Raw genomic sequence first — 13,642 nt, forward strand, 5'->3', positions numbered from 1 at the left:
ATGAATATGCATTGTCATAATTCATTTTGAATACAAACAAGTTTTAAGGCATGGCATTAATTCATGGCACATATTGAGGTCAAAATATCACTTTACAAGGGAATTATTATTTATTGTCTGTGAGGGGGTGTAATTCATATTGGAAACAGAATAACTACACATATATGGGACAGAAAATCAGCATATCTCTGTGTAAGTGGATATAATTTAGGCTTATAATGAGGCTGAGTAACTCTTTGAGGGAAAGGGGGTAATTCAGGGCCCAAATCAAGAGCAGACTATATTTTTATGTTTCTCCCTACTACAAAAAATCAACAGGTCTGGACTACAGTCTGAATGACATTTTACTTTTTGAAGAAAGAAAATGTATTGATTCATTAATTCAGGTATAGCAAAAATATTTGCAGAGGAGGTATGGTTTCTATGAATTCAGTCTTGAATCACAAATGTATGTCAACCTCCATTCAACTGAGGTGCAACACATCAAAAAAACATCACATGCTCAAAAATTGTGAGCATAGAAGGTAAATTTGAACTGAAAGGCAGTGCATTATTTTTGTTTTGATAACTTTGGACTAAACAGGAATAATTTTCTATTTGGCTACAGATCTTTGGCACCCAAAGGGTTATTCATAGGTGTGCTTATATCTTGTTTTTGGTAGAGATGGTTAATGTATTTTATTGGCATGTTTGAAAATGTGTATTAGACTGTGCAACAAACCCTGTGAAACCCAGTTTAGTATTTCCATTGGACTTGGGAGATACATTACCAATGATATTGATAACAAGATAAATGATTTACTTCATTGAACAAATATAATAATGCATATACCCTGGGACCAGAGACCTTTGAATGTGTATCACCAGTAATCAGTCAAGCAGAAAGTCAAATTTTTTTATCAGATTTTAACTACTGCGTTACCAATTTTGCATGATATTTTCACACATGACATCTGTACTTAACACTATGGGAAGATTTTATACTGATGAATTGGGTGACCAAGTTTGATAAAGTTTGGAATAGAATTAGTTATTGAAGAAGTTATTGTGCATATATTAACAGTAAGTAACAACAACGACAGACATTTTCCCCTCAATATACCTTTCCCTTTCATCGTTGATGATATGGGCAAAGTAAAAATCAACATATCGTTGAATAACATAGACAAGAATTACAGTGTATTACTGTAATGTGAACTGCCTATAAGCACTGAAAGAACATTATGTAACTAATATACTTGTAAGTTAGCTCCTATATCCAAAATCATTTTAAATTACACGAGATAAAGCAGAATGAATTTCTCTACCATACAATACATACTAATACCAGTACAGTAAAATATGGATAATGTTGATTCGATCACAGGTGACAGTATGGTGACCAAATTGCATGCCAATCTGATATTCAAGGTCCATGTAGTATTGATTGATAATGGCCAGTTACAGTTTCGATTTCTTGACAAATATTAAATACATGAAATACTAAATTTAAATAAAAGTGAAATTTCATTCATTGCTGATAATTTGTATAAATATTCACTAGCTCATAGTTTATTATAAACAAATATAATTCATACTGTAGTATAACTCTGAAAATACAAACCAGCATAGATGCAAATTATATAATTATCACTGATACCTCTAACCTATTATATTAATATGCCTACTTGTTTATGAAAATTCCTAGTTTTTTTTTTCCCCGAAGGAAAAGACTGAATTGAGTCTTGGTTAGATTTATTAACTCAACAAATCCAACAATGATCCTGGCCGGCAATGGTGAAAACTGGCTACAGATCACTCTCAATCTTATTACTTGCTTTATAATTCATTGAAGGGCAACCCATTCTTAAAAACTACAATAAATTTGTCATAAACTTCTTTTTGTTATATGTCAACAAATAGTCATTAAAACATGTTTGTTTCTATGGCAATGAGATAGAGATCTCAACCAATCACTGATACATTGGTACTTGTTTCTGAATCCAACGTCTCCTGAAAATGTCATAAAAACCATCTATAAGTTTTTGAGTTACAAATCAATAATTATCCCTAAATTTAATGTTTCCTCGGCAAAATGCAGATCTACATACTCTACCGGGATCTACATCTTTGCTTCAGCATCATTATCCATAATGATTTCTGATCGAAATAATGGTGTTTAATAGTGATGTTTAAAGATACAAGTATTCATAATATTCTATGAAAATTAGACAAAGTTAATTCTGGCAATTTAAAATTATTTGACATATATCTTTCATTAGTCCAGTCAATTTATGGTTTGACCCATCACAAATTGCAACAGAAATAATTTCTTCACAATACATTCCGGGGAAGTGTCTAGATTGACATACTAAAAGTCTAGAAAAATCTAAGCTTCCGAAATATACCTAATTTGCATATATTCAAAATGGCCGTTTGGTGCTTTTTTACAACATGGAAAATGTAACTATTAGGACATATGTTTAATTCTAGATGACATTTTTTTGATATTAAAGTTGCTGCGATATGATTTGGTGTGTATGAATGTATGTGATTGTGAAACATTTGATTGAATAACATTTTAAATCCAATATGGCCGTCAAAATAATATCATTTAAATGTGCAACCTCAGGGGCCCATCGGAGTCTGTTCCTCGTAATGACTCCGTGAGCCACGCCCTGGGGTGAGGGGGGCACATCGATCCCAGTGACCCGATTTTCACCCTCACCCCAGCACAGTTGTCATGTTGCAAGGTCTGCTTTGTAATGCAAATCAACTTAAATAGTTAGTTGGTGTCCAGTGGAGAGAGAGACGAACAGTACTTTTGCCTCCTGGGGATCTACATCTTCAAACACTGCAATCTTTGTTTTTAATGTGCGTTTTTAAATTATTATTATAAAAGCTCTTATTATCATTCTGTTCTAATAGCTGAAACAAATTCCTGTGAATTTTTATTTGTCGATTGAACTATTTGTCAATGACAGAATACCTATTTTTTTCGCTCACCAAAATAATCAAATTTGCCGTGTATTATTTTGTCGCCAGCATCACAATTTACATAAAAATATAACAAATATTTTCCTGAATTTTTGCCTGTGGAAGTATTGAACTAAATAATATATATATTTTTTTTTATTTAGACATGACAAATCCACTAATTAGGAGTTTAAATCTTTGAGTGCCAAACTTTTGTCACCGTTCACAAATATTAAAAAATTTCCATAAAATGTTGATCCAGACTTGCAGCCAATAGAAAATTATTTGCTTCAAAATTACCCCTCCCCCTCAAAAAAATATAGAAAAATAAATTAAAAAAACGACAAAGTGTAGCACCAAATTCCGACCACAAATTTTATGACGCTTAAAGGGAAGGCTTTTATCCCTGGGACTGGACAATGGAATCTTGGGACACCATGGATTTAAACAAGTCATTGTCAATGACACGTCCCCGTTCCGTTCATATTTGAGTGACATATACATTCAAAGCAGATCATGACCGAAATGCACCTGCATATGTACAACACATTGTGCTAAATCTGAACAAAATCCATCCATGCATGACTGAGATCCGGTTCTGGAATTGTGAAAATACGTGATTTTGATGCATTTTCGGCCTTAAAATGGCCATCATTCCACTATTGTTAAGCAGATCATGAAACAAATGCACATATCTATTTGTGACATGATGTACCATGTGTGTGTGAAGTTTGAACTTGATCAATCCAGACATGTCTTGGATACGGATCCAGAACTGAATTCTTTAACAAAATGGCCGCCAGTCGGCCATTTCGAACTTGATCCGAAAAAAAAAGACGTGCATCAAGGTCCTATTATGTTTAATATATGTACCAAATTTGAATGAAATCCGTCCATGCATAACTGAGATCCGGGTCCGGAATGGTGAAAATGTGCGATTTCAATGCATTTTCGGCCTTAAAGCGGCCGCCATTTGGCTATCGTTAATGAGATCATGAAACAAATGCACATACATATTTGTGACATGATGTACCTTGTGTGTGTGAAGTTTGAACTCGATCAATCCAAGCATGTATCAGATACGGATCCAGAACTGAATTCTTTAAAACAAAATGGCCGCCAGTCGGCCATTTCGAACCCGATCCAAAAAAAATGACGTGCATCAAGGTCCTATTATGTTTAATGTATGTATCAAATTTGAACAAAATCCGTCCATGCATAACTGAGATCCGGGTCCGGAATGGTGAAAATGTGCGATTTCAATGCATTTTCGGCCTTAAAGCGGCCGCCATTTGGCTATCGTTAATGAGATCATGAAACAAATGCACATACATATTTGTGACATGATGTACCTTGTGTGTGTGAAGTTTGAACTCGATCAATCCAAGCATGTCTCAGATACGGATCCAGAACTGAATTCTTTAAAACAAAATGGCCGCCAGTCGGCCATTTCGAACCCGATCCAAAAAAAATGACGTGCATCAAGGTCCTATTATGTTTAATGTATGTATCAAATTTGAACAAAATCCGTCCATGCATAACTGAGATCCGGGTCCGGAATGGTGAAAATGTGCGATTTCAATGCATTTTCGGCCTTAAAGCGGCCGCCATTTGGCTATCGTTAATGAGATCATGAAACAAATGCACATACATATTTGTGACATGATGTACCTTGTGTGTGTGAAGTTTGAACTCGATCAATCCAAGCATGTCTCAGATACGGATCCAGAACTGAATTCTTTAAAACAAAATGGCCGCCAGTCGGCCATTTCGAACCCGATCCAAAAAAATTACGTGCATCAAGGTCCTATTATGTTTAATGTATGTATCAAATTTGAACAAAATCCGTCCATGCATAACTGAGATCTGGGTCCGGAATGGTGAAAATGTGCGATTTTGATGCATTTCCGGCCTTAAAATGGCCGCTATTCGGCTATCGTTAATCAGATCATGAACAAAATGCATGTGCATATGTCCCATATAATGTGTGATGTATGAGTGAAGTTTGAACATAATCGGTCCATGCATGTTCGAGATACAGGTGATCACGGACGGACGAACGGGGACTAATAATCTGTTGATAGACTATATATATAATATAATTCCCTTTATCATAGTTTGTTTCAATATAAATATGCATTTTCATAATTAATTTTCAATACAAACAAGTTTTGGGGTTGAAACAACAGTGGGGAATGTAAATATCTTACAAAAGCATTGGTGCCTTATTTGTTTAATTATTTTAAGAGACATAATTTCCAGCTTTATTCAAAGTAATTCAGATACTTAAGTATAAAAACAAATGCCTCATCGCAGAAAAAAATGCTGCATTTAGACGTGAATAGATTCATAAAACATGCAAGATAACAGAAAATCTTAGCTGGCTTTTGTCCAAGTATTTTTTACAGGTGTCTGTCAAAAATTAATGATTCACTGAGACAAATATGAACTGCCTTTTATTATATTAATTGTGTGACTACTGTATTATATGAAAAGTAAAAAAAAAACCTCTATGAATAGCTATCATGTTGCAAGCTCTGCTTTGTATGCAAATCAACTTAAAGTTAGTTGGTGTCCAGTGGAGGGAGAAGTCAACAGTACTGTTGTCTCCTGAGAATCTACATCTTCAAACACTGTAATCTTCGTTTTTGAAGTGCGTCTTTAAACTAGTATTATAAAAACTCTATCATTCTGTTCTAATAGCTAAAACATAATATTCCTGTGAGTTTTCATTTGTCGAATGAACTGTTTGTCAAATACAGAATACATATATTTTCGTACAATTTTCTTTTTAAAATGTGGATGCAACGTTTTGCTTTTTATGTATTTTTTATGTATTGTTTTTGATTTGATAACTTTGAACTAAACAGATTTTCTATTAGCTTCAGATCAAAGTTTGGCACCCAGTTCATAGGAATGCTTATATTGATTTCCTGACATCTTGTTTTCTGTAAAGATTTTATTGGTAGGTTTGCAAATGTGTATCAGACTGTGCAAAAAATCTCTCCATGAGTTGGTTTTGAAACCCAGTATAGTATTCCCATGGGATTTGGGGGATACATTACCAAGAATATTATTACAAGATAAATGATTTGCTTCATTGAACACATACAACAATGCATATTTCCACTGAGATCAGTGACCTTTGATGTGTATCACCAGTGATCAGTCAAGTATAAACAGTCAAAATATTTTATCAGATTTTCTCAATTTTTGCATGATATTTTAATACAGGACATCTGTTGTTCAAACTTAGGAAAGACTTTATACTGATAAATAAGGTGACCAAGTTTGATGAAGTTTGAAATAGAATTAGTAAAGTTATTATGCACACAATAACAATTATTAACGACGACAACAACAACAACGGCGGACAAAATTTGTCCCTTAATATACCTTTCCCTTCCATCTTTGACGGTACAGGCAAGGTAAAAAAGACAAAAACACAATTTGATTGGTGAAATTATGCCTATCAATATATGTAATGCACTGTGTATAACTTGTATGAAATATTGGTCAATTCATTATCAACAACAGGTAAAAACCTCTAGCTATTTCGCCCTATTTTCGCTAAAATTAAAATTACATACATATACTTTTATCCAAGCATACATTTTCAATAGTGAAATTGTGTCTATCAATATGTGTAATGTATTTTCACTACCTACCAGTATATGTAAAGTGAAATAAAACAAATCTATACATTCCTGAGAACAATAACATCATGTTCACCCTAAATACTATCCGGGGATGTATGAAAAGCCCATATTACAGAGTCATGGGAATGGTTGACACAATTGTACGATCTAGTATTTTGGCCTTAATTGAGACTAATAGAGATAATATCTAACACAGAAAAGAGGCTTGTTTGCATGCTCACTCAGTAGTTGCTAAGCTTCAAACCACAACCTCGACCGGGCAACACAGCTTCAAGGTAGCTTAAATGAAGAAGTTACAGAAACATTGGTGTTAACCCAATTTTCATAAAACATGACATACTTGGACCCAAAAAAACATAATTAATGTGTTATCAAGTTTGAACAAAATCAATCTATACACCTTACATGACCTTATATATAGTATAGTATAGTATAGTGATTTTTGATTTACGGATAATAAAACTAAATTACATTAACGGAAGTGACTGATAACTTTTACTATAAAAACCTTAGCACCCCGTTGGCAGGCCAGTCACACTGGTTCTCACTACAAGAGGTTACGATCCCCCCTGCCAAATGTTAAGGAAAACCGAAACGTATAAAGAAAACACGAAACAAAATGACCATGTGAAGGAAACCAGAAAAAATAAAATATGAAAACGCAATCAGACATGGAATTGTAATACTCCATTTTCTACTGAACAAAGTGTATCATTAGTAGCCCAGACTTGTTCAAACCTTTCCAGTTGTTTTATCATTTTGAAATACTGGTACTCCGACTTTATCCGGGCAACAATTCGATTCTTGAATATTTCAAATGGATTCACAAGCAGGTTTTTCTCTCGCTTATTCCGACGAGAGATATGAATTGCTATTTTGGCAGTTGATATAATATACAAGAAGATGCTCTCACACTGACGAGAGAGAAATTTACTCGAATGATGAGGAGGAAGAATAACAAACCACCAATGTGGAACTGAGATACCAGGCTTGAGAAGATTTGTAGACAAATGCTTGATACTACCACAGAGGGCATCAATCACCGGACATTCCAGGAAAATATGCGGCAAAGAATCCAACTCGCCACAAAGTGGACAATTTTCTGAAGTGGCGAGATTGGCACCAACAAGAAAGCCCGCTGTAGTGTAGGCACCATGAATAATGCGCCACTGTAGATCTCCCTCGTGTTTTGTGATAGGAGAGGTGTAGCAACCTTTGAAATTAGGCGCAACGTCCGGTGTTAAACTAAGAATGTCACGCCACACAGTGTCAAGTTTTTCTGGATGACGAATTATGTTGAGTACCTTGACAAGATATCTGTAAATCCCACCTCTCTCTATTTTATACAGTGGATAATTTAAATCATCTGAAACATGCAGCTGAAAGCTGAGGTGAGTAGGAGGTGGGCGATTATCTGTGGTAAATTTTAACTGCGTGTTGATAGTCTGTTTCCATTTAGCAGGAATTGCGTCATGTAGGATTTGAAGACTGAGATTAAGGATGCGATTGGAATGAATATTCACTTTATTCACAAAATAAGAGCTAGCAAGCCAAGAATTACTGGTGAAGTCATACAAATCACTAATCCTAATAATGTGTGTGGCGGCAAAGTGTTTTAAAAGAAATGGTTCATTACGTACAGGGTGGCAAACATAAGGGTTGTTAAAAAGTGGTTCGGCAAGGATGTCGGTGACATTGTTTTCATTAAAAATGCGCCTTTTTTCCAGAGACTTCCAGCATTGCAACAAATCAACGTAAAACGACGGCAGTCGAAGAAGCGAGCTATTGAGCGTAGTGCATAATAAATGACTGCCATAAGGTAAATCTCCAGCTTGATTAAAAAAATAATCTGTGAATTTAAAACAGGAATGATCATAACCAGAATACAGAAATCGTTGAATGTATTCAAGACGCATGCTGTTAATTCGTGAACGCAGGTGCGTAACATTCTGACCACCTTTTTCTAGGGGCAAGTATAGTGTTGCCGCTGGCACCCAGTGTCTACCTTGCCATAGAAAATTGACAAGAGATGTTTGTATGGAGTTGACAAGTTCATGAGGAGGAGACAAACTGTAGAAGCGATAAAATAACTGAGAGGATAACAGGTTATTAATGACGAGAGCGCGTCCTCTGTAGGACATGCCTGAGGCAAAATGGGACCAAAACTCGATTTTATGTTTTATCTTTTCTTTAACTTCTGCCCAGTTTTTATTGGTATAACTTTTCTCATTGCCTAAGTGTACCCCTAGAAGTTTTAAACCAGTATTGTTCCATTTAATACCCAAAGGGGAATCTTTGTTGTTGCGCCAGCTTCCAACCCACAATCCTTCCGATTTTTGAAAATTTACTTTCGAATTGGAAGCACGCTCATAAATGTGAAGCCATTCAGCAAGTTTGTTGAAATCTTGCTTACGAGTGATAAAAAACTCAACATCGTCAGCATATCCTGCGAGTTTGCAGTGGCGACCATCACTCTGAGGAATTTCAAAACCTTTAATGTCTTTCTCACGCCTGACTTTATCAAGAAGAGGCTCGATAGAAATAACGTAAAGAAGGGTGGATAGAGAGCAACCTTGGCGAATACCACGCGAAAACACTATTGGTGAGGTGAGGGTGCTATTGACGCGAATAAAGGATTGGGCATTAGAATAAATGAGATTTATGTAGTTGATAAAATTACAACCAAAACCAAACGCCTGTAATGCTTTAAACATATACGTACGATGAATCCTATCAAAGGCTTTTTCCTGATCCAGAGCTACAATACCCAGAGGCAAGTGCGCAGTGTTGGCGTAGTCAATACAGTCACGAAGTACATTGATGTTGTCATGAATGTGACGATTTGGAATACTGCAGCTCTGGTCAGGGTGAATAATGGATCCAATAACAGAACGAAGACGAAGTGTCAAAGTTTTGGTTAAAACTTTATAGTCACTGCACAAGAGACTAACGGGTCGCCAATTTTTTAAGTTAGTATAGTCACCTTTTTTGGGAAGCAAAGTGACGACCGCTCTTGTGCAGGACAATGGCAGAACCCCATCTCGTACAGACGAGACAAAAACTTCACAGAGATCCTTGCCAATGAGACTCCAGAATTTTTGATAGAATTCATACGGAATTCCATCGATTCCCGGAGTGCGTCCACTAGCAAGAACTTTTACTGTGTTACTCAGTTCTTCTAAAGTAATCTCATTGTCAAGGTCAGTGCGGTCAGTTTCACTAAGTTGAGGCAAACCTTCGAGCATAGTGTTCTGCGCATGCTCATCTGTAGTATCAGGTGTGTAAAGTGATTGGTAAAAATTGCGAACAATTTGATTAATTACTTTAGGATTTTCTGTAATGGTGCCATCAGGTTGCTTGATACGAGTGATGGTTTTTTTGTGACCATTTTGTTTTTCAATGTTGAAAAAGTAAGAACTTGAGATGTCACTCTCATTCAGATATTTGTGGCGTGCTCGAATGGCCATACCTTTATTTTCTTGTTGAACAAGACGTGATAAAATGGATTTTTTCTCATGGTAAATATCAGGGAATGGAGTGTTGTTCATGTTATGATGTTCCATTTCATGAATTTCATTTTCCAAGACCCGTTTTTGCTGTTTGTGCTCGCGCTGTTTAAAATGACAGTAGTCTTGAGATATCAGTTTTATTTTATGCTTTCCGATATCCCACCATGATTGTAAGTTACTAAATGAGTTACGCTGTAATTGCCACCGAGCCCAGAATTCAGTTATGGTATCAATGTATTGATCCTCTTTAAGAACGTCAGTATTGAGACACCAAACAGGATTTTTATTTTTGATGTTACCCTGAGTAAATTTAATATATACTAGCGAGTGGTCAGTAAAGGCACGAGCGTCATTATTGATTTCAACATTTAAAACGTGGCTACGCATGTGCTTATTAATATAGAACCGGTCGAGGCGAACCAGCGTGTTACCACGCCCCCATGTGTAGTTAGTGATGTTGCCATGGTGATGTCGCCAAGCGTCAACAAGTTTAAAACGTTGCAAAACGGAGCTGAGACAATGAGATGTGCGCATGTCCGGCTCTTTGCCGCCATTCCGATCAATATCAGGTGCAATCGTGCAATTAAAATCCCCTCCAACAATCACTGGGTCATCATTCAACTTGTTTAAGTGATGTTTGAGCTCTTGAAAACATTGAATACGTTCATTACAATCAATGGGGGCGTAAACATTGAACAGGTGAAAAGCATTATTGCTAATTTTGACATGGGCGTGCAGCAGATGACCAGGTATAATGTCAGTGACAGAAATTAAATTAAAATCTGAGTTTGGTGCAAATAAAATAGCTACCCCAGCGTGATTTGTTGAACCATGGGAAAAAGCGCCCCTCCCTCTCCACACAACTTGCCAAGTATTTACATCAGAAGGCAAAGAGTGGGTTTCCTGCAAAAAATAAAAGTCGCAGTGGTGCTTTTTCTTTAAGTATTCAAAAATATTGTACCTTTTCATAGCATCACGACATCCATTAACATTGAGTGTAACACCAGATATGGAAGATGCCATGGCAATAAATGTAAGATAGTAACAAAGACAAAAAACAAGGAATCTAAAAGTCAGCAAGGTGCTTCCCAGTAGACTTGATGTGTTTCTTAATTTTGTTGATTAACTTTCCAATACGGATTTTTTGCGCCGAATTTTGTTTTTGAGAATTCTTGTAGTTAGTTAGCTTTTTCAGGAGTACTTTTAAATTGGGACAAAATTCAAAACATCGTTCAATGAACTGGCGTGAGTGTAAAGTGGAAACCAAAAATTCTTTGATTGACTCATTTGAAAGGTGAATATCACCGTCAGCGCAGCTTGATATGTCAGAAATGACGGACCCTTCATTGTCCGTATCATCAGACTCGTTTTCACCTGTGGCCTCAGTTGGTACGTCCCTCGAAGCAAGAGGTGTCACAAATAGGTCCTGTGACATGTTATCTGTAGAGGAAAAAGGGGTGTTCATGAACGGCGAATAATTAACAGAATCAGCACTAGATTCTGTCGGGGGCGTTGATGATATATGAACACCAGCGTTATTAACAATATGCATAGAAACCGTTTCCACCGGTTTAGTAACAGTTACCTCAGCATATACGTGAGGTGGCGCAGTTTCAACAATGGGTCGGGTAGATAAAGGGGGAGGTGGAGGGGGAGAAGGAGGGGTTTGTACCCTCTCTTCAACAGTTGTATCATTAAATACAGTAATGTCAGCGCTGCAATCATTGTTACGTTCAGATTCACCTTGTATTGTATTTGTAACACACCGTTTTTCTTTGTTGATTGGTGATTTGGAACGAGCACGTTTTTTACTTTTGTTAGTTTGGCTCTCAATTTCCATTTCATCATCACCATATCCCTCTTTATGCACAGTTGTATCATTTTCAATATGATTGTTGACAGTTTTATCATTTTCTTTATCAGAAGATACATAAACCAGTCCATTAACATCATTACTGTTACCATTATTGTGAGATTCTTTGTTCAAATCATTGATATTTAATTTTGACGTTTCGTTTGCACTGTTTTGCACAGCACCAGACTGTGGACAATTATTACGTGTGTGACCGGATTCTTTGCACAAAAAACAACGAAAATCATCTGTTGAGACATAAATATTATAAACCTTTCCATCATACTGAATTGGCAGTAAACCATTAATATTAGGATCTTTCAAATGGACATACACTTGTCTACGAAAAGACTGGACATGTTTTAATGAGGGCTGTTTGCAACCGAGTGGAATGGTACGAATATTACTCATAACGCGGCCATGTGAAGCAAGCGCACGAATAATACAATCATTGGGCATAAATGGTGGGACATTGGAAAGAACAACCCTAGTTGATGGACGAACCAATGGTTCAACAGCAATGTGCTGATCACCGATGTCCAGACCCGCCGCACACACCATGTCAATATACGTAACATTAGAGAAAAAAACAACTACAGACCTGTTCATACGAGAGGCCGCGACGATGTTGCTACCGCCAGTTAAATCGGCCATTGCCTCCACGTATGAATGAACAGAAACGCCATCACAATTTTCGCAGCGAACTGCATGATTACGTGTCAATTTTAAAAAGGGTGTGGTCGAAGGCTTGTTTTGAACAGACGTCATCTTGGTCGTCGTTCACCTTGCCACACCTTGAAACACAACTCCCCCCAAATACTAGAAAACACCCCAGTAAACCCAAGTAAATACTCACAAGAAAATATGTACAATAGTTGAAATGTTGATTTAAAATCGCTGCGCTCACATAGGCAATACAATTGCGATCAAGTTGGTCAAGTACACCGAGCGTGAACGATGACGTGTCACCTTGCCACACTCAAAACGAAACCAACCCAAAATACGTTAAATTCCGAAAATGACAGTACAAAATACTCACAGAAAGCATTCCAATGATAAATGCAACGTGTTTGTAGTAAAAAACTGACACGCTGAAGTACTATACGCGCCAAAAAGCTGGGGAAGTGGCACAAACCACGGAGCGATGTGAAAACACGTCCTCACCCGACCATAGTATAGTATAGTATAGTATAGTATAGTATAGTGATTTTTGATTTACGGATAATAAAACTAAATTACATTAACGGAAGTGACTGATAACTTTTACTATAAAAACCTTAGCATCCCGTTGGCAGGCCAGTCACACTGGTTCTCACTACAAGAGGTTACGATCCCCCCCCCCCTGCCAAATGCTAAGGAAAACTGAAACGTATATATACATATTTACATAAAATATTGTCCACCTATGCGGATCTGTTGGTGCAAGGTTTTTATGACCGTATGCCCTTACTGACGTCAACCAAACATTTTATGTGGGAAGTTGGCACCCAAGGCTGACAGGTACTACACCTTGCCCAAGGGTGACCTAGGGGTAGTTGTGGCAAAGGGTAACCCCATTCTCCCAAGTCCATAGACTCCACAACCGGATGTAGTTTAAAATCTTGCCCAGGATAAATATATACATAATTAAACCATACACGTTGTCTTTATCAGGTAATACCTCACAT

The 13,642-nt window shown here is 36.7% G+C and overlaps 1 protein-coding gene across 1 annotated transcript in view; it reads right to left on the reverse strand.

The window, feature by feature from the left end:
• The window catches only part of LOC144350646 (tyrosine-protein kinase receptor Tie-1-like), a 64,640-nt gene that overhangs the window by 8,295 nt on the left and 42,703 nt on the right, over window positions 1–13,642 (reverse strand). The window lies entirely within an intron of this gene.

The sequence above is a fragment of the Saccoglossus kowalevskii genome, chromosome 9, assembly GCF_978046115.1.
Source record: "Saccoglossus kowalevskii chromosome 9, keSacKowa6.1, whole genome shotgun sequence".
NCBI classification, from domain to species: domain Eukaryota; kingdom Metazoa; phylum Hemichordata; class Enteropneusta; family Harrimaniidae; genus Saccoglossus; species Saccoglossus kowalevskii.